Below are 22,885 nucleotides of genomic sequence, written 5' to 3'. Positions count from 1 at the left end.
CACTACAGTTGAACGGTACCTGAAAAGGGGGGTGAGGATTAAAAAACACAGACACAGTAGTTTCCGGGAGGGCAAACAGTTCAAGACTGCGCGCCGAGTTTATTTTCTCTGCCCTTTTTATAAGCAGAAACAGCTTGTACAAGCATAAAGGTCATTGCCAAGGCTAGATGTTTTTCCCGCCTCCACAGGATCCTAGGTACACTCTATACTTCTCTCCCCGCTAACCTCCCTATCCTAGTTCCTGATATCAAGAACATACTACAGCTTTTGTCCCTGCTATTGAAAACATGTTGCAACTTTTGTCCCTACCACAATGCTACTCCCTCTTCGAGTCTGCTATGTATCAAACCTAAATATGTGAAACAAAGGGCCCCAGTAAAGCGGGAAAAACAAGGTTACTGGATTGTTTACCCGATTGCCTCTCACGGTTTCCCACTGGTCTCTATGTTAGTTATTTCTGCTCTGATCTTTATTATCTTCTTCCTTCTGCTCCCTCTTGGCTTTTCTTGTTGCTCTCTTTCTAATTCTTTAGGTTGTAGAGTTAGATGATTTACTACCATTTTTTCTTGTTTTTTTGAGGTAGGCCTGTAGAGCTATAAACTTCTCTCTCAGGACTGCTTTCATTGTGTCCCATAGATTTTGAATTGTTGTGTTTTTATTGTCATTCATTTCCAGGATGTTTTTAATTTTTTCTTTGATGTCTTTGGTAACCCAATCATTGTTTAATATCATGCTATTCAGCTTCCAAGTGTTTGAATTTTTTTTATTGTTTTTATTGTAGGTTATTTCTAATATTATGCCATTGAGGTCTGAGAAGATGCTTGTTAAGATTTCAGTCTTCTTGAATTTGGGGAGACTTTGCATGTGATCCTATATATGGTCTATTTTTGAAAATGTCCCCTGTGTACTTGAGAAGAACGTATATTCTGTGGTTTTGGGGTGACATGTTCTGAAGATGTCAGTTAAGTCCATCTGAACTAGTGAGTCATTTAGGATTGCTGTTTCTTTGCTGATTTTTTGTCTAGAGGATTTATCCAGTGATGTCAGTGGTGTGGCCATCTTGTGGTGGTCATCTTGTTACAATGTGGAGGTGGCCATCTTGTGACAACGTGGGGGCAGCCATCTTGTGATGATGTGGTGGCGGCCATCTTGTGATGATGTGGGGCGGTCAGTTTTTGACAACATGGGGGCGGCCAGTTTGTGACAACATGGGGGCGGCCATCTTGTGATCACATGGGGCGGCCATCTTGTGACGATGTCAGGCTCCCATTTTGTGATAACTTGGGGGTGTCCATCTTGTGACGATGTGGGGGCAGCCATCTTGTGACGATGTGGGGGTGCCCATCTTGTGACAGTGTGGTGGCGGCCATCTTGTGACACAAGGGCATGAGGGCCAATCTGCATATTACCTCTTTATTATATGGGATGGCGAGAAAACATCACAGAACAAACAGATAAACCAAAAAAATGCAAACACCAAACACCCAGTAAAGAGGGTGGGGGCAGAATCTGTAGAGGCTGAGCTTATATTCGGAAAATAAAGTTAAGAATTGGATGAATATGGGGAGGACCTCAGATCAGTATAGAAGAAGTAGAAAGGGGATGAGTGGATAAGAAGAAAGAGAACAAGAAGAAAACAATAATAATAATAATAATAATAAATTTACAAAAAAAATTGATTTAAAAATGGTATAAAAATAAAAAATAGCAAATAAAATAAAATAGAATGATGGAAAAATATTGTGAAAAGAAATAGAAAATAAAGCAACAAATAAAGGAAAATAAAGAAAAAAGAAGAAAAAAGAGATAAAATAATAATAAAATAAAATAAAAATAAAAATGAAAAAGTGAAGTGTTGTTCCTTTGGCTGGCTTAAGATCCCAGTCTTCTGTACTGTCTGCGGTTTCTCAGTTTCCTGTTTCTGGGACTGTAGGCCTCTCTTTAGGCCAGTCCCTGTGGACTCTTAGGGACTATTCAGATTTTTTAAAAAATCCTTTGTACCATTCAGGGTGGAATCTGGGTGTAGTTGTATTGGTTGCCTGGGGACTGGAGGGAGGGGCTATCTCTTCAGGAGAAAATGGCTGCCCAGGTCTGGGCTCAGGTATGACTCAGCGCCAGACTCGCTGCCACTTCTCTTGGACCCTCACCTCTCCCCAGCCTCTCCCCAGACTCCACAAGTCTGCACCTTCTCCTCCACCTCAGCCATGGGTGAGTGTCTGTATCCAAAAGGTCCTATGAACTAGGTTCAGTGAAGAAAAGCACAGGCCACAGAGAGGGGAAAGACTGTGCCTCTGCGAGCTCCTCTCCTGCTGGCACTGCTCGTTCTGGTCAGCCCTTCAGGCTGCCCCGTCTGGGCTCAGTCTTTTGTGACTGTGGACCCAGATCTAGAATCCCCTGCCACCAGCAGTCCTGCGGACCTCCTTTCCACAGTCAGACACTCTGCCTGTCCCAAGGGACGCAGCTTGGTGCCGTGCGGTTTCTCTCTGACCCTCTGGGCTCAGAGGTCTGGCAGACTCTCCTGCCTAGATCCTTGATTTTACCTTTCTCCAGGGGTCCCTTCCCGGCTACAAATTGTCTTGCCAGCTGAGTCTCCTTTGCCCATTCGGGGTGGATGTTAATTCGTCTCAGCTGCTCATTCTATCTGCTCCGGGACAAGGATCAGGACATGTCTGTCTATTCTGCTGCCATTTTGTCCTCCGCTAATTATATCTTTACTAGTGGCTTGTGCACATTGAAAAGAAATTAATTATAAGAAATATTTTAATATCGCTCTTCACCCTTTCTCTATAATAGAAGTGTCAATCAAATTCACGATCGACAATGACAGATCAAAACACATGCGTATGATTGGCGTTAGCGAGAGCTTTACTAGTATATGTCATGCACGCACAAGTCAACTTAGCCTTTTATATATATAGAATAAACTTGCTTAATTAGACCTGCTTTCTGATGTAGCTAAACTTTTTCCAGCCCAGTGAAGCACCCCAACTTCTCTTTCAGGTAATTGTCAGTAACATGGCAGTAAATATAAACATGAAGCAGATTATTATTGTAGATCACGCAGGGAGAACAAAGGGTGAAATATTTAACTGTAGCAGTGTTTGACTATATTCTGCGCAGTGAGAAAACCTGAAGTCATTTTCAAGGTCTACCATTTTTTCAGTTGGGTCAAGTTGCTAAACTTTCTAAATCTCTGTTTTCTAGCTATTAAAAAAAAAATAGGATTCCACCGAGTCTCCTATCTACCTACTCCAGGACTTCCGTGAGGATCAAATGAAATAAGGCATGGGAAAATGCTTCACAAACATTTAGTTAAAGTGTGAAATGTTTGCACCTGGCTATAAAGCAAGTAATGTTCCTGGGCTGAAGAAATGCAAGGAGGCTAGTCGTTGCTAGGGAGAGGAAGCTGGGCATGCTATGTGATGTCATTACCCAGCACCCCCAGTGACCATTTCTGGGCTGGGCTGTGGGCCGCATTTTGCACAATGGGGTCTCGGCAGTGTCAGCTGCGATTTGGTGGGCTGTTGCTTCGGGGTGGTAGCAGGGCCTGTGTCCCACTTGGGGGAAGCTGAGTGTTGCTTTGTGGGCACCAGGTCCGTGGTGCCGTTTCTCTGTGTGCATCACGGCAGCTCCTGCATTGAGCATCCGCCCCCTGGTGGTCAGTGCACATCATAGCGACCAGTCGGATGGTTAGACTCTTAGCATATTAGCCTTTTATATATAGAGACTAGAGGCCCAGTGCACGATTGAAATCACCCCGCCTCCCGCTGTGCGAAGAGGCACCCCGCGGGGGCCGGGACCCGTGCCTGACTGGAGCAGCGCTGGCTGCTGCGGGAGTCAGGCTGGATTGGCACTGCGGAGGCCGGACCAGCACTGCGGGGGGCCGGGACCCGCGCCTGACTTGCAGTATCCCCTGGTCCCCCTGCCTGTGTCCGCTCCGGGGCCGCCCGAGCCACCGTGCTGGCTCAGGCAGGCCCTCCTGCTTCTGTCTCCATCTCCACTCCGGGCCTCACCTGCATATGGAACCTCCTCCTGTCTGGTTGTGACCCATTACGGAGTCCCGGCCTAATTTGCATATTACCTCTTTATATATATATATATATATATATATATATATATATATATAAATACTAGAGGCCCGGTGCATGAAATTCGTGCACGGAGGGGGGTTGTCCCTCAGCCCAGCCTGTACCCTCGCCAATATGGGACCCCTCAAGGGATGTCCAACTGCCCGTTTAGGCCCGATCCCCAGTGGGATCGGGCCTAAACGGGCAGTCGGACATCCCTCTCACAATCCAGGACTGCTGGCTCCCAACTGCTTGCCTGCCTGCCTTCCTGATTGCCCCTAATCGCTTCTGCCTGCCAGCCTGATCACCCCCTAACCACTCTGCTGCCAGCCTTGTTTGCCCCCAACTTCCCTCCTCTGCCAGCCTGGTCACCCCTAACTGCCCTCTCCTGCAGGGTTGATCACCTCCAACTTCCCTTCCTTGCAGGCCTGGTCCTTCTCAACTGCCCTCCCTTGCAGGCCTGGTACTTCTCAACTGCCCTCCCTTGCAGGCCGGGTGCCTCCCAACTGCCCTCTCCTGCTGGCCATCTTGTGGTGGCCATCTTGTGTCCACATGGGGGCAGGATCTTTGACCACATGGGGGCAGCTATATTGTGTGTTGCAGTGATGATCAATCTGCATAGTACTCTTTTATTAGATAGGATAGAGGCCTGGTACAGAGGTGGGGGCCAGCTGGTTTGCCCTTAAGGGTGTCCCGGATCGGATGGGAGTTCCCTTGGGGCGTGGGGCAGCCTGAGCGAGGGTCCTGTGGTGGTTTGCAGGCCAGCCACACCCTCTGGCAACCCAAGCGGAGGCCCTGGTATCTGGAATTTACTTTCCTTCTACAATTAAAACTTTGTAGCCTTGCCCTGACCGGTGTGGCTCAGCGGATAGAGCGTCGGCCTGCAGACTGAAGGGTCCCGGGTTCGATTCCGGTCAAGGGCATGTACCTTGGTTGCGGGCACATCCCCAGTGGGGAGTGTGCTGGAGGCAGCTGATGGATGTTTCTCTCTCATCGATGTTTCTAACTCTCTCTCCCTCTCTCTTCCTCTCTGTAAAGAATCAATAAAGTATATTTAAAAAAAAACAAACTTTGTAGCCTGGAGCAGAGCCACGCCTGGGGCTCCGTCGGAGGCCAGTAGCCATTTGTGTTGGGGTTATAATTGAAACTTTGTTGCCTTAAGCGGGTGGGCCTGGCCAGGGTGTGCGGAAAGCTTTGCTTACCCTGTTGCCGGTGGCAACCCTGGCCTGCTCTCTCAAGCTTTATTCTGCCACCATTTGTTTGAATTTGTTTACCTTCTATAATTGAAACTTTGTAGCTTGAGTGGAGGCTTAGGCCTGGCAAGGGCAGGTGGAAAGCTTGGCTTCCTCTGTTACCTAGGAAACCTTGCTCTCTGTGGCTGTAGCCATCTTTGTTTGGGTTAATTTGCATGCTCGCTCTGATTGGATGGTGGGTGTGGCTTGTGGGCGTGGCTTGTGGGTGTGTCGGAGGTATGGTCAATTTGCATATTTGTCTATTATTAGGTAGGATATATAGATGTGTGTGCAGTTTGGGGCAATGGCTAAAATTACCTTGGTATCATGTGATACTAGGATGTACAGAAATAGGTAAAGTTTAAATCTCACAGTGGTGGAAAAGCAGTGCCAAGAGTTGCCTTTTAAGTCTTTCAGACCCTTCTTTGCTTCTCATACCCTCCCCATCACACCAGTCTTCTCTTTCATTGCCGCAGGCTTTGATGACTGCAGTTGGCTCTTAACATAGACTGGCTATTGATTCTCATCTTTTTCTCCTCTGAGGCATCCCATAGATCTATGTCAGATCAATCTTCCTAAAACATTTCTCTCACCATACTTCCATTAACTGTGTGATGTAACCTTCCTAATCCTCTGTTTCCTTGTTCAGTTTATTTTTTTCAGTTCTAAAATTCTCATTTTGTGCCACTTCAAAGTGTCTGTTTTTCTTTTCTTTTTTTTTTTTTCATTTAGCATTCTGTATCGAGTGTCCAATACATGCCAAACATAGTGGCACACCTTAGAGATGTAAAGACAAGACACAACTCCCTCCCGTAGTGGTGCCTGTCACGCTGGAGTTTCCACAGGTTGGATTATGGTCCCTCTGCTTAAAATTTAAAACATGTTTATAAATACTCCCATTTATGTGTGTTTATTTTTAAAATCTACATGTTTACAACTAAATGTTAAAGTTTTAATGATGAGATAAAGATGAAACAATATTTATAAAATTTTTAATTTTATTATTAAAGGTGCAATGAACGTTTTGCTCTCAAAATGTTAATGTTTTAGTGAGAACAATTCATTAAATTGACTTTGTTAATGTGGACAATCTTTATTTAAGGTGTATGAGATAGCGATACACATCTCTGGCATTTGTTCAATTAATTTACTTACTTTTTCGAGTACTTACTGGGGATTTTTCCTTTTTTGATCTTTTTTTTTTAATCCTCACTCGATGATGTTAGAGAGAGAGGAAGGGGGTGAGAGAGACACACAGACAGAGACATTGATATAAGAGAGAAACATCAATTAGTTGCCTCCCCATATGTGCCCCAACTGGGGATTAAACCCAAAACCTGAACAGGAATCAAACCCTCAATCTTTCAAACCCTTATCAGATGGCAGGACGTTCCAACCAACTGAACCACCCGTCCAGACCTCTTTCTTGCTTTTCAATATTATTTTGTATTGGTTTCAGGTATATAGCATATAGGTTAGACAACCATATACTTTGCAAAGTATTCTCTTGATATTTCTAGTACCCAACTGGCACCATACATAGTTATTGCAATATTATTGACTGTATTCCCCATGCTGTATTTACATCCTTGTGACTGTTTTGTAACTGTCAATTTGTACTTCTTAATCCCTTCACCTCTTTACCCAGTTATTCAGTTTAGATGTTAGTTTTTAAAAAATATATTTTTCATTGATTTCAGAGAGGAAGGGAGAGGGAGAGAGAGATAGAAACATCAGTGATGAGAGAGAATCATTGATTGGCTACCTCCTGCATGCCCCCTATTGGGGATGGAGCCCATAGCTTGGGCATGTGCCCTGACATGGAATTGAACCGTGACCTCCTGGTTCATAGGCTGATGCTCAACTACTGAGCCACACCAGCCGGGCTCGACATTAATTTTTAATGCCTGTCAAAGCTCTAAAAGAAAAGTCAAACCTCGGTTCTCAAACGTCTCCTGCCATCTCAAACAATTCTATTTTCCACCAAGTTGTTCACAGAAAAAAATGTCTTGATTGTTGATCAAACTTCAGTTTTTGATCTGACAACCCTTTCATGCTGATACATCAAAATGCAAAGTATTCTCTTGATATTTCTAGTACCCAACTGGCACTATACATAGTTATTGCAATATTATTGACTGTATTCCCCATGCTGTATTTACATCCTTGTGACTGTTTTGTAACTGTCAATTTGTACTTCTTAATCCCTTCACCTCTTTACCCAGTTATTCAGTTTAAGTGTCTCTCAGTTCAACAAAGGAGAGAATCCTTTTGTTGCTGGAAAAATCAATGATTAGCACAATTTTAAAGCATAAAGAGGCCATCAAGGGTGCTAATGTTGCTAAGGGTGTGAAAGTGCTCACAAAACAATAATCACAGGCAATTGAATAGGTAGAGGAACTGTTGATTGGATAAAGGAAAGGCAGTTAGCAGGTGATAGCATTTCTGAGGCAGTGATATATGAAAAATTAGTTTAAGGCTAGTAGGAGGTGGTTCGATCATTTTAAGAAAAGAAGTGTTTAGTTATAAATTTAAAAATACATTAGACATGTCCTGTGTATAAGAAAGGTTAAAACAGGGAGTCATTGAGGGGTATGGAACAGATTAATTCAATTTACATTATTTCTAATGGGAAAAAATGATTCAGTTTTCAAACAAATCACTTCTTGAACAGCCTTCCAGAACGAATTAAGTTAGAGAAATGAGGTTCCACTATATTTTACAAAAATATATTAATTCATATCGAAGGAGTGTATTTTAACTGAAGTAATGAAATCATGATACACATATCTCTTCAAGCTTTTTATTATGAAACGTCATAATATAAACCTAAAATATAGGCAAAACTCAAGAGAATAAAATGAATCTTATATGTATCTCTAACCTGACTTCAACAATTACTAACTCATGACCCATCTTGTTTCATCAATAGTTCTCCAAGTCTCCAACTTCCCAACTAGATTAGTAATTCTCAAGCCCATATAATTTTATTATATGTATTTTGTTCATTACGTGTTTTTAAAGGATGCGGCACATATGAAAACCCACATACCAAAACCTCATTTGGGTTTTATATTTCTTAATGTGTGTAATCCAATGGGCACACAAACTTTACTGAGGCAAAAGATTGCATGAAATAGTTGCAAAGATTGCATGAAATGCTGGGTTGTTAGGTGGACAACAGCATGGTAATGAGAAGGAGAATAAAAATGTCTTACTGTACCAGTGTTTTGTAACACTGCTGAATTACAGGAGAGTGGATTGTGTTGCCATGAAGTGTACTTGGAAATGAATGAGAGTACAATGTTTGAGGTTGCAAACAAGGTTTTCTCTGAAAACACATTTGTGGAACAGATTGTGTATGTTCAGAAAATTTGATTATTTTCAAGTCAGTTGTAATGTCTTCAAAGTTATGCATATCCCAGGAAGAAAGAACATTAACACTTTTCTTTCTTTTGCCCCTTTTCAACTGCAAGCCATACATGTTGAGCAAATAAAAGATGACAACTAGAGAAGAGTTAAGACAGGTGGCACATCCCAAGGGGAAGAAGGGGATAGGAACTAAAAATCTAAGAAAATTTTCCTTGATGCCAGGATTTCAGCAGAAACTTCCAAGTCCATGATGCATATTTATATGCATTAAGACATCCAGAATATCATGGCCTGTTTTCAGCTGTGCAAAAGACTTAGTCACTAAGTTGGTGCAAAAGCTTTGCTGTTTTTATTGTTTCTTAAAAAAACAAAATAAAAATATTCAATTTCATTTTACTGTTCTCCCAAGAATTGGTCTGTCAGTTCCCTGCCTTTAGCCTACTCTGCTATGTGGACACATGGCAGCTGTACCACTGGCCTGAGGTGGTTTGTCCAATAGGGGCCACAGGGCCAGAGAGGCTGGTCGTCTGGCAGCAGAATCTCAGTTTCCTTTAGGAGCTTCTTTCTCCAACTGATTGGGTTGCCCCGAATTTGTTTTGTGCTTCAGGAACTCAGAAAAATACACCAAGATGGTTGCCATTCAAACACTCTCCCAGAGACAAGGATGCTCATAAGGTGTTGAGAGGTATGGGAGACATGGTGAGGACAGTGGGGGCTAGGTGTGATAGGAGACCCTCCAGTAACTCACAGGGTAAACAGATCGTTAGCCTGAACACAAGCGGACTGATGACTGGGATGCTGGCCACCTGCCGCCTGCTTGGCTCTCAGGTAGGTGATGCAGGTGGCCTCGAAGGATTCAGTCTGGCTCACTATGTCTTCCTGACCATGATCACAGTGACCTTTTCCAGTTTGAGACATTCAGTTGCCACTTTTGGATTTTGGGCGTGGGGCTTCAGGCGTTTGTTGCTGGACACAAAATGAGCTGTGCCAGAGCTGTGTGGCTTTGCAGAGCCAGTTCCCGCCATACTTCTTCAGAGATTGATCAATACAACGAATTGAGTCACATACAGAATGGCATCTTATATGGGGGTGGGCTTCAGTATGGGAGAGTTGGTATGTGGAAGAGCCAGGCAAGGTGGAGTGATGGGGATTCTGGGCTGAAGGGAGAAGGGATGATTATGGAAGATCTGTCTTTAAGGAGATAGCCGCCAGCACGATAGCAGGTCTGCCGGTTCCACCCACACCCTCTGAACTTGGACACCAGGGCCAAGTGGCCTATTTGTGCTTATATTATTTGTGATTATATTTTGGAGGCCCTGGGGAGTCAGACATTTTGCAGGGCTGGGCTGACTGGGTAGGCGAGGAGCCGTGTCCAGAACCAGCAGGGGGAGTGAATTGAAGCAATAGGAGGAAACAGTGTGAGCACTGAGCCTGGGCGTGGAATGTTAGAGGCCAACATCTTTGTACTGTTTGTTTGGTGAAGATGGAGGTTCCTGCCAGTTTCTTCCCTGGCTGCTGACCAGGGGTGTTTCCAAGAGCCATTGATCGCTCTCAGCTGCTCACATGTAGCTGTTGCATGAATGAACTGTGATTCCAGATCCAGGGCATGGGTTGTGGTGAAGGTAGTAGGTAGTTTGCTTGACTGTGTGGCCCAAAGTGATATTTATATTATAGTTCAACTAGTGGCCCAGTGCATGAAATTCATGCACATTAAAAGGGAATTAATTAGAGGAAATATTTTAATATTGCTATTTGCCCTTTCTTTATAATAGAAGTGTCAGAGGTGAAAGAAAATTAGTAAAATGTATAGAAAAATCTCCCTCCTGTCAGAGTCTGGGGCGTGCTGCGGGACCTAGAGTCAAGTCCCCGCCCACCACCCACACGCGCTTCGAAAACGCAGGAGACCTAGACCCGGCTGGCCCCACCCCTGTCAAGCCCTTCTGGGTGGGGGGTGCAGCTTCAGGTCCCCTGGCCTGGCACCAGGGCGGGGGACGTGGCCTGAGGTCCCCTGTCAAGCCCTGCAGGGTGGGGGGTGCGGCCTGAGGTCCCTTGCCCCAGCACCATGCAGCCTCAGGTCCCTGCTGTTTGGTGGTGACGTTACAGCGTCCCGTCTAATGTGCATATTCCTCTATTATAGAGCTAGATCCACCAGTTAGGGGAAGTTTGTTTGTATAGGAAGTTTGGCTCCAGAAATCATCAACTTCCTTGATGTCATTCACTTGTTCTTTCAAATAATTGTGTTCAAAACTCACCAAAAATGTTCAAAAATTTTCAAATGGGTTAGACATTTTAGGGTTCAGGTTTTGTAAGTATGCAGATATGAGGTTTTCTAAGTAACACATCATTTTTGGGCAACAAACCATATAATTATGCAAATACAGTTGACCCTTGAACAATGTAGGGGTTTGGGGAGCCGATGTCCCTCTCAGTGGAAAATCTGTATATTACTATAGCTGGCCCACTGCATCCACAGATCTAAAATGCAGTTCACTCTTGAACAATTTGAACTGTGTGGACCCATTCAATTCAAACCTACTAGTATGTTGTTCAAGGGTCAGCTGTGCCTCCAAATACTGGTTTTTAAAATGTACTGTCTAAGCTGAAGTTTGTTTCAAAAGCAACTACTTTCTTAGTCAAGAAAAACTTAAATCCGCCCTGGCCAGTGTAGCTCAATGGTAAGAGTGTTGGCCTGTGCATGGATTCCTGATCAAGGGCATGTACCTGGGTTGTAGGTTTGATCCCCACCCCTGGTTGGAGTGAATGCTGGAGACAACTGAATGATGTGTCTTTCTCACATTGATTTTTCCCTCCCTCCCTCCCTCCCTCCCTCCCTCCCTCCTTCCCTCCCTCTCTAAAAATCAATGGAAGCCCTGACCAGTTTGGCTCAGTGGATGGGGCATCGGCCTGTGAACTGAAAGGTCCCGGGATTAGTTCTGGTCAAGGGCACATACCTCAGTTGCAGGATCGATTCCTGGCCCTGGTTGGGGTGTGTGCAGGAGGCACCAATTGATGTGTCTCTCTCACATCAGTGTTTCTCTCTCTCCATCTCTCCCCTTCCCTTCCACTCTCTGAAATGGGAACGATCTCCTCTGGTGAGAATTAACAAAAACAAACAAAAATATATAATAATAGAGGAATATGCAAATTAGCCAGGACGCTGTAGCATCACAATTGAACAGCAGGGACCTGAGTTTGCATGGTGCCTGGCCAGGGCAAGGGACCTCAGGCTGTGCCCCCCCACCCAGCGGTGCTTGACAGGGGACCTGAGATTGCGCCCCCCACCCGCCACTGGGCCGGAGGACCTGAGGCTGCACCCCCTATCTGGAGGGGCTTGATGGGGGTGGGGCCAGCTGGGTCTGGGTCTCACCCAATGGGGGTGGGGCTGGCCGGGTCTGGGTCTCCAGCGTTTTCAAAGCACGTGCGGGTGGTGGGCAGGGACTTGACTCTAGGTCCCACGGCATACCCCAGACTCTTGACAGGAGGGAGATTGTCATATACATTTTACTAATTATCATCAGGTAAGGATTAACAAAAAAAATTAACAAATTATGTTTGCCTTTAAGAGACAGATTAATACGTTTTTAAATTAAGTATATTACTAATAACTATTTGTAGAAATGGACAACAAATATGGAACACCTATCATTTTGTAAAAGAAACGTGTGTAACTCACCTTTCCATGTGACAGTTGCTTAGATTACTTAGCCGCTAGTTTATTAGCTAACTGTTTTGAGGCCTAGGAGTTTCATGGTCACATTCTATGTCACTTTAGATAATTGTAAAGATTTCACAATATATCAGACAGCTTATGAAATTAAGCACTGGTGGTTTGACACTGTAACTCTTCGTGGTGGGGGCTATCTTGTGTTCTGCAGGATGTTTAGCAGCATTCCTGGCTACCTCCCACTAGATGCCAGTAGCACTCACCCCTTGTCCCCCAGGTGTGTAAAGTAAAAATGTCTCTAGACTAGTGATGGGCAACCTTTTGAGCTTGGTGTGTCAAACTTCGCCAAAAAACTGAGCATAACTCGGGTAGTGTGTCACTTTGAGGAAAAAACATTATTTCGCAAATGTTTCATCCTCAGGAGCAGCAAATGTTTCATCCTTGGCATGCGGCCGCCTCAGCGTCCACGTGTCATCAGAAATGGCTGCGCGTGTCAGTGCTGACACACGTGTCATAGGTTCGCCATCACTGCTCTAGACATTACCAGATGTCCTCTAGGTGGGAAATCTCCCCAGTTGAGAACTACTCCTCTGAAATGTCATATCCAGGAGGGCAGTGATTTTTGTATGTTTTGTGTACTCTTATCTCCCTGATGCCTAGAACAATGCCTAGCACATAGTAGGCATTCAGTAACTATTTTTTTCTCCTTAAAATTTTTAAAAAAAATTCTTTATTTTTGAAAATATTACATAGTACCCCTTCCCCCCCGCACCCCATTGACCTCTCCCAGCCTGACCCCGCACTCCAGCCCAGGCCTTCACCTCACTATTGCCTGTGTCCATTGGTTATGCTTATATGCATGCTTACAAGTCCTTTAGTTGACCTCTACCCCTTGCCCCCACCCTCCCCTACCTTCCCTCTGAGGTTTGACAGTCTGATCGATGCTTCTCTGTGTCTGGATCTGTTTTTGTTTATCAGTTTATGTTATTCATTATAATTTGCAAATGAGTGAGATCATGTGATATTTATGTTTCTCTGACTGACTTATTTCACTTAGCATAATGCTCTCCAGTTCCATCCATGCTGCTGCAAATGGTAGGAGTTCTTTCCTTTTTACAGCAGCGTAGTATTCCATTGTGTAGATATACCACTGTTTTCTAATCCACTCATCTGCTGATGGGCACTTAGACTGTTTCCAAGTCTTAGCTATGGTGAATTGTGCTGCTATGAACATAGTGGTGCATATATCCTTTCTAATTGGTGTTTCTAGTTTCTTGGGATATATTCCTAGAAGTGGGATCACTGGGTCAAATGGGAATTCCATTTTTAGTTTTTGGAGGAAACTCCATACTGTTTTCCACAATGGCTGCACCAGTCTGCATTCCCACCAGCAGTGCACCAGGGTTCCTTTTTCTCCACATCCTCGTCAGCACTTGTCATTTGTTGACTTGTTGATGATAGCCATTCTGACAGTTGTGAGTAGCCATTCTGACAGGTATTCTGCGTTGTTGTTTTGATTTGCATCTCTTGGATGGTTAGTGATTTTGAGCATGTTTTCATATGTCTCTTGGCCTTCCTTATTTCTTCTTTTGAAAAGTATCTATATACCGTATTTTCCAGCGTGTAAGACGACTGGGCGTATAGAAGAGTTTCCTGGGTTAAAAAGTCGTCTTATAGGCCGGAAAATACGGTAGGTCTGTTGCCCATTTTTTGATTGGGCTGTTTATCTTCCTTTTGTTAAGTTGTTTGAGTTCCCAATAAATGTTGGAGATTAAGCCCTTATGGGAGATAACATTGGCAAATATGTTCTCCCATGCAGTGGGCTTTCTTGTTGTTTTGTTGATGGTTTCTTTTGCTGCACAAAAGCTTTTTATTTTGATCTAGTCCCATTTGTTTATTTTCTCTTTAGTTTCTATGGCCCTAGGACCTGTATCAGTGAAGTTAATACTTTGGCATATGTCTGAGATTTTGCTGCCTGTGTATTCCTTTAATATTTTTATAGTTTCCCATCTTATGTTTAAGTCCTTTATCCATTTTGAGTTTATTTTAGTGTATGTTGTAAGTTGGTGGTCTAGTTTCATTTTTTTGCATGTATCTGTCCAATTTTCCTAACACATTTTTGAGGAGACTGTCTTGACTCCATTGTATGCTCTTGCTGCCTTTGTCAAATATTAATTGAGCATAGTGGTTTGGGTCGATTTCTGGGTTCTCTATTCTATTCCATTGGTCTACATGTCTGTTCTTAATGCCAGTACCAGGCAGTTTTGAGAAGAGTGGCTTTATAATACAAATTGATATCTGCTATTGAAATCCCTCCTATGTTGTTGTTCTTTCTCAGGATTGCTGAGGGTATTGGGGGGTCTTTTTTTATTCCAGTTGAATTTTTGGAGAGTTCTTTCTAGGTCTGTGAAATATGCCATTGGTATTTTAATGGGCAGTACTTTGAATCTGTAGATTTCTTTGGGTAGTAAGGACATTTTAATGATGTTGATTCTACTAATCCATGAACATGGTATGCTCTTCCATCTATTTATGTCTTCCTCTATCTCTTTTTTCAGTGTTGTGTAGTTTTCCGTGTATAGGTCTTTTACCTCTTTAGTTAAGTTTATTCCTAGGTATCTTAATTTTTTTGGTGTGATGGTAAGTGGGATTGCTTTTTTAGTCTCTCTTTCTGTAAGTTCATTATTGGTGTATCGAAATGCCATAGATTTCTTGGCATTAATTTTGTATCCTGGTACATTGCCGAATTCATTTATTAAGTCTAATAATTTTTTGATGGAGTCTTTAGGGTTTTCTATGTACAGTATCATGTCATCTGCAAATAAGGACAGCTTTACTTCTTCTTTTCCAATTTGGATGCCTTTTATTTCTTCTTCTTGTCTAATTGCAATGGCTAGTACTTCCAGCACTATGCTGAACAGGAGTGGTGAGAGTGGGCATCCCTGTCTTGTTCCTGTTCTTAGGGGAAATGGTTTTAGTTTTTGCCCATTGAGTATGATGTTTGCTGTGGGTTTGTTATATATGGCTTTTATTATGTTGAGGTATGATCCTTCTATTCCCACCTTGCTGAGAGTTTTTATCAAGGGTGTTGGATTTTGTCAAATGCTTTTCTACATCAATTGATATGAGTATGTGAATTTTATCTCTCAATTTGTTTATGTGATTTATCACATTTTTTGATTTGCGGATATTGTACCATCCTTGCATCCCCGGGATTAATTCTACTTGGTCATGGTTTATGATCTTTCTGATGTACTGCTGAATGCAATTTGCTAGAATTTTGTTGAGGATTTTGCCATCTATGTTCATGAGGGATATTGGCCTGTAATTCTCTTTCATTGTGTTGTCTTTATCTGGTTTTGGTATTAGGGTAATGATGGCTTCATAGAAGGAGCTTGGAAGTGTTCCTTCCTCTTGAATTTTTTTGGAATAGTCTGAGGAGGATAGGTTTTAGTTCTTTCTTGAATGTTTGGTAAAACTCCCCTGTGAAGCTGTCTGGCCCCGGGCCTTTGTTTGCTGGAAGCTTTTTGATGACTGCTTCAATTTCTTCCATAGTTCTTGGCCTATTGAGATGTTTAGATCCTTCCTGATTGAATTTTAGAAGGTTGTATTTTTCAAGGAATATGTCCATTTCCTCCATGTTGTCAAGTTTGTTGGAATAGAGTTGTTCATAGTGTTTTTTAACAATCCTCTGTATTTCTGTGGGGTCTGTTCTTATTTCTCCTCTTTCATTTCTGATTTTGTTTATTTGGGTTCTCTCTCTTTGCTTCTTGGTGAGCCTGGGTAGAGGTTCATCAATCTTGTTTATCCTTTCAAAGAACAAGCTCTTGGTTTTGTTGATCTTTTGTATTGTTTTTTTGGTCTCTATGTCGTTTTTTTCCACTCCGATCTTTATTATTTCCTTCCTTCTGCTTACACTGGGCTTTTTTTTTTTTTAATAAATCTTTATTGTTCAGATTATTACAATTGTTTCTCCTTTTTTCCCCCCATATCTCCCCATCACCCGGTTCCCCCCCCCCCCGTTGTCCTTATCCATAGGTGTATGATTTTTGTCCAGTCTCTTCCCATACCCCCCACACAGACACCCCTTTCCCCCTGAGAATTATCAATCCACTCCCATTCTATGCCTCTGATTTTATTATGTTCACCAGTTTATTCTGTTCCTCAGATTTTTAATTCACTTGATTTTTAGAATCACTTGTTGATAGATATTTGTTGTTCATAATTTTTATCTTTACTTTTTTCTTCTTTTTCCTCTTTTTAAAGAATACCTTTCAGCATTTCATATAATACTGGTTTGGTGGTGATGAACTCCTTTAGCTTTTTCTTATCTGTGAAGCTCTTTATCTGCCCTTCAATTCTGAATGATAACTTTGCTGGGTAGAGTAGTCTTGGTTGTAGGTTCTTGCTATTCATCACTTTGAATATTTCTTGCCATTCCCGTCTGGCCTGCATAGTTTCTGTTGCGAAATCAGCTGACAGTCGTATGGGTGCTCCCTTGTAGGTAACTAACTGTTTTTCTCTTGCTGCTTGTAAGATTCTCTCTTTGTCTTTTGCCCTTGGCATTTTAATTATGATGTGTCTTGGTGTGGTCCTCTTTGGATTCCTCTTGTTTGGAGTTCTGTGCGCTTCCTGAACTTGTAAGTCCATTTCTTTCACCAGGTGGGGGAAGTTTTCTGTCATTATTTCTTCAAATAGGTTTTCAGTATCTTGCTCTCTCTCTTCTGGTACCCCAAAAATTCGGATATTGGTACGCTTAAAGCCATCCTGGAGGCTCCTTATGCTATCTTCACACTTTTGGATTCTTCTTTCTTTCTGCCTCTCTGGTTGGGTGTTTTTTTCTTCCTCATATTCCAGCTCTTTGGTTTGACTCTTTGGGTGCGGTGGTCTACTCTGTATATTCTTTATTTCAGACAGTGTATGCATAATTTCTGACTGGTCCTTTTCCATTTTTTTGGTATTCTCATTAAGGTCCTTGAAGGTCTCTTCAAGTTTCTCAGCGGTTTTTAGAAGATTCTTGAGTAACCTTATAAATATGGTTCTGAACACTGTGTCGTCCATTAGTTGGCTTTCATCTATTTCTACTACTTGTGACATACTTCGATGACTCCACATTTTGGCTGCCTCCCTGTGTTGATGGAGTGGCTTTGTGTGGTTGGTGACCTATAGGGGCCGGTAGCTCAGCTTCCCCAATCTCCCTAGGTGGTCGCTCTTGGTACTCCCCTTTGTGGGCTGAGTGGAAAGTCTTGGTGTAGTTAAAAGCCCTGATTGCTGTTGATACACTGGGAGGAATTGACCTCTGGACCAATTGGCTGTGAGGGCCTGCTGTGTCTATAACGGAAGAATTGCTGTGCTGGAGACACAGTAGGGCTTTGGTGCTCACTGAGTCTGCCTCTTGAATGTGTCCCTTATGAGGTTGAAATCTGGTGTCGTCCACACCGACAGAAAAGTCACTCTCACTCTCCGACCGGCCGAGAGTTCCTCCCGTAGGCGTCTGGGTCCCCCGCGTGTCCCCAGAAACTAGTTCAGAGTGGTTGGGATTGTTGGTATCACTGGCGAGAATTGATCTCCAAGCCAGTTGGCTGTGAGGATCAGCAGTGTCTCGGCTGGGAGAGCTTCTGTGCTCAGCCTGGATGGGGCGGAGTTTCAGGGTGGTGCAGACAAGCTTTGTTTTCCTGTCTGCTCTGCCCTAAGAGGGGCGGTTTCTCCGTGCCAGAATTAATGGCTGCTCACCTCTGAGAGAAGGCAGCTTTCGAGCCTCTCCCGCTGCCTAACAGACCAGTTTCTCCCCAGCTGGGGCTTTGATTTTCTCCCGAAGGAGAAATGCAGTCACTGGGAGGGCTGTGCTCAGCTTGGATGGGGCGGAGTCTCAGGGTGGCGCAGACAAACTTGGTTTCCGTCCCCGCCGCCCTAAGAGGGCCGGTTCCTCCGTGCCCGAATTAATGGCTGTGCGCCTCTGAGATAAGGCCGCTCTCAAGCCTTGTCCGCTGCCAAACAGCCCAGTTTCTCCCCGACCGCAGCTGGACCTCAGTGCAGTCGGGCGGCCCTGCTTTTCTCCCAAATGAGAAAGCTAGCCACGCAGCGTCTGCTGCCCTCCCTCTCTGCGCGCGCGCGCCGCGAGCAAGCCAGCCGCGTATTCAGCCGCCCGCCCTTTCCGCGCTCAATCTCCGCACCTCCACAGCTCCTGAGGCTCAGCGTCCCCCTCTGTTTTTCTCTAGTTGTAGGTTTTCCACTCTGCCAGCTTTCCGGTGGTTTTGGACGGTGTGCGCTCTGTTTTCCAGTTGTAGTTTCAAAATTGTTGTGGTAGGCAACAGTTAGGTGTTTACCTTATGCCGCCATCTTGGTTTCTCTACACTGGGCTTTTCTTGTAGATCTCTTTCTAACTCTTTGAGTTGTAGGTTTAGGTAATTTATTACTATAGATTCTTGTTTTTTGCAGTAGGCTTGAAGAGCTATGAATTTCCGTCTCAAGACTGCATTCGCTGTGTCCCATAGATTTTGGATTGTTGTGTTTTCATTGTCATTTGTTGCCATTATTTTTTAAAATTTCTTCTTTGATCTCTCTGGTAACACAGTCATTGTTTAATAGCATACTTTTTAGTCTCCAGGTGGTTTTTTTTTTTGGATTGTTTTTATTGAGTTGATTTCCAGTTTTATTCCATTGTGATCTGAGAAGATGCTTGATATGATTCTTATCTTCTTGAATTTGAAGAAACTTTGCCTGTGACCCAATATATGGTCTATCTTTGAAAATGACCCATGTGCACTTGAGAAGAATGTATATTCTGTGGCTTTGGGGTGAAATGTTCTGAAGATGTCAATTAATTCCATCTGATCTAGTGAGTAATTTATGATTGATGTTTCTTTGCTGATTTTTTGTTTAGAGGATTTGTCCAATGGTGATAGTGGGGTATTAAAGTCTCCTACTGTGATTGTATTGCTGCCAATCTCTCCCTTGATATCCTCCAGAGTTTTTTTATGTATTTGGGTGCTCCTGTATTGGGTGCATATTTGTTTACCAGAGTTATTTCTTCTTGTTGGATTGCTCCCTTTAGTATTATGAAGTGGCCTTCCTGATCTCTTTTTATGTCCTTCACTTTGAGATCTAATTTTTCTGATATAGGTATTGCCACCCCAGCTTTCTTTTCATTTCAATTCACCTGAAAAACGTTTTTTTTTTTCCACCCCTTCACCATCAGTCTGTGTGCGTCTTTTTTTCTGAGGTGTGTTTCCTGTAGACAGGAGATGTATGGGTCATGTTTTCTTATCCACTCAGTTACCCTATGTCTTTTGATTGGGGCATTTAATCCATTTACATTTAAAGTTACTATTGATAGATACTTGTTTGTAACCATTTGTATTCTTTACCCCTGTGTTCCTTCTTTGCTTCCTATATCTTCTTTTCACAGCAGACCCTTTAGCATTTCTTGCATTTCTGGTTTGGTGGTAATAAACTCCCTTAGTCCTTTTTTGTCTGTGAAGCTCCTGATTTCACCCTCAATTTTGAATGATAGCCTTGCTGGGTACAATATTCTTGGATTCAGACCCTTCCTTTGCATGACTTTGTATATTTCATTCCATTCCCTTCTTGCATGATGTGTTTCTGTTGAGAAATCCGTCGCTAGTCTGATGGGGGATCCTTTGTAGGTAACTTTCTGTCTCTCTATGGCCACTTTTAAGATTCTTACTTTGTCTTTGGTGTTTGTTAATTTAATTATGATGTGTCTCGGCATCTGTCTTTTGGGGTCATTTTGTTTGGGACTCTGTGAGCTTCTTGGATTTGTGTGAATTTTTTCTTCCCTATATCAGGAAAGTTTTCTGTCATTATTTCTTCAAACAGATTTTCTATTTCTTTCTCGGTTTCCTCTCCTTCTGGCACCCCTATTATGCGGATGTTGTTTCGTTTGGTGTTTTCCCAAATTTCCCTTAGGCTCTCCTCCTGGTTTTTAATATTTTTTTCTAGAAGCTGCTCTGGTTGGGTATTTTTTCCTAACTTGTCTTCTAGCTCACTGATGCGGTCCTCTGCTTCTTCTAATCTACTGTTGATGCTTTCTATTGAATTCTTTATAGCAGCGATGTCATTTTTCATTTCTTATTGGTTCTTCTTCATTTCCTCTTGGTTCTTTCAGATATTGTTGAATTTGTCTGCCATTCTTTTTATCCACCTTATGACTATTTCTCTGAATTCTTTCTCTGACAGGTTGCTTGCCTTCATTTCATTTACTTCCTTTTCTGGTGATGCCTGCTTTTCTGTCATATGCGGGCTGTTTCTTTGTCTTCCCATGATACCTCTTCTCCGGCTGTTTGCTTATGTAGTTCTCTCTCTCCTGCGTTGATTTACGGGCACAAAATAAAACACAACAAGGCACAACGCACAAGGCACTGAACACAAATGTATCCACAATACTAATAAACCCAAATAAAGGTGACCACCATAGAAAAGAGTATTAGAGGTTAAGAAAGAAAGAAGAGAAAAAAAAGAGAAAAAGAGAAAAAAAAAAGGAGTGCAAAAATGAAATTGGGAAAAGGAAAAAAAGTAAGAGAAAAGAAAGAGAATAAAAAAGAAGAGGGAAAAAACTATTTATATGGGGAGAAAACTCCAATAGAACAGCCACTAATCCCAACAGATGCCAGCAACAAATACCTAGAGATGAATGCAAACTCCAAACAACTACTAATATCAGGTGAGGCGAGGGAAAACAGAAGCAAAAAACAAACAAAAACAAAACAAAACAAAAAAAAGAAAAAGTGAAACAAACTCACAAACAAGCACAAAAAACCCCAATATAATCAACAGTCAAGCAAACAACAACAAAAGGACAGAGAGAAAAAAATTTGGATAGTGAAGAAAGAGAAGAGAGAGGTGTGTATGGACTTAGAGCAAGGGATTGGAAATTAGGTATATAAGTAGGGTGAAATTTTAACAGGGGTAAAAAGAAGGAATAGGGAAAATCTAAAGCAGGAATAGGATAAGAGAAATAGGACAACAAAAGGGGAAAATTCAGGAAGAGAGCGTTGGCATAAAGGTAAAGTTGAGATAGAGTAAAATGGTGCTAAAGGAATGATGAAAATAGAATGTAGAACACTAATCCCAAAATAAAATAAAGAGAAAATAAAATGACACTTTAAAAAAAAAAGGTAAAATAATAGTAGTAATAATACTGATTAAAAATAAAAGTGTAATAATTAAAAAGGTAAAATCAAGTGAGGAAAAAAGAAAAAAAAATTAGTTTCTTAAGTAAAAGATAAAAAAATAAAATAAAAATGTGCAGTAGTGAAGGTCATTCACTTCCTCTACTCTTCTGTTTGGCACGCCTGTTTCCTAGTCAGGACAGTATTGAAGTTCCCTGCGTTCCACTGCTCCTCAGTGTTGTAGGCCACAGTCCTGATTTTCAAGCCGGCCATACTTTTCTGTTTCTTATACACCTTTATTTGTGTTTACACAAGAGTCAATTTGTGATTCAACCCCTGGATGGCAGTGTTTCTGGATTGACCTCCCGGTCTATTGGTCCTCTCTAGCTAGTGCTTAGATTTTGTTTTCCCTGTGGTACTAATACTGGTTTGGGGAAAAGGGCTGCTCCAGAGCTGGTTCTCTGATCGTTATTCCTGCTGTGAACCCCAGGTTCCACAAAAACAACTTTTTCCTGTACTCTCTCAGAGTGTTCCCAATTGGGTCATCCTATGTATTGGGCTTAGCAATCAAAAGCAAGATTTAAAGAGGAAAAAAAAAAAAAGAGAGAGAGAGAGAAAAAAAATAGAGCAAGCGCGCTATCCAGCGCTGCGGCACAAGTCTGCACAGTCTTTTTTTCCCCTTGGGTCCAAGCAGCTGTCACACTGTTAAATTCCCTAGGCTGCCCTTTTACGTTCAGTTCAGCTATGGGCCGCTTTCTAGAGTTCCCTTCTGTTAGCAGCCTTGTGGATCCCCTTCCACACTCGCGGGTCACTCCAGCCTCAAAGGCCACAGATTCTTTCTAGGCTCAGACATCTCTGCGTGCGCGTTTCTCTCTCCTGCCCAGGCCACAGACCTCACCTTATCCCAGGCTAAATCTGACCTTTCCGTGAGGAGGCACAGAGCACCTCCGAATCCACGGTCTCGCGCCACTTGGGACCGGTGTTCCAGGGTTCGCTGCTGTTTTCTGGGTGCCGGTGTTGTAGATTCTCGGATTTTCAGGCTTCCGACTACATCCACTTTCCCCTTCAAGATGGCGCACTCTCTGCGTCAGAGCTGGTCACTCCGGGAGGCATCCTAGCAGCAGTGGAGGCTGCCCGTTCAGAGGAACCCTATCCTGCTATCCCCACAGTCCCTTGGAGTATAGCTGTCCTTCAACTCACAAACAAGCGCTCCCCGTGTGACCACACACCCTTTCTTCGTTCTCTCACTCACACACTATCTTGCAGTCTGCCTTCCCATCGGCAGCCATCTTCCACAGTTCCTTCCTCTTTACAGCAGCATAGTATTCCATTGTATATATGCACCACAGGTTTTTAATCCACTCATCTGCTGATGGGCACTTAGGCTGTTTCCAAATCTTAGCTATTGTAAATTGTGCT

General features: G+C 42.9%; 1 protein-coding gene across 4 annotated transcripts in view; it reads left to right on the top strand.

The window, feature by feature from the left end:
* The window catches only part of FGF9 (fibroblast growth factor 9), a 250,548-nt gene that overhangs the window by 62,217 nt on the left and 165,446 nt on the right, over positions 1-22,885 (top strand). The gene's annotated exons all lie outside the window — the stretch shown is intronic.

The sequence above is a fragment of the Eptesicus fuscus genome, chromosome 7, assembly GCF_027574615.1.
Source record: "Eptesicus fuscus isolate TK198812 chromosome 7, DD_ASM_mEF_20220401, whole genome shotgun sequence".
Classification (NCBI taxonomy): Eukaryota; Metazoa; Chordata; class Mammalia; order Chiroptera; family Vespertilionidae; genus Eptesicus; species Eptesicus fuscus.
This window is presented reverse-complemented; position numbering and strand designations above follow the sequence as displayed.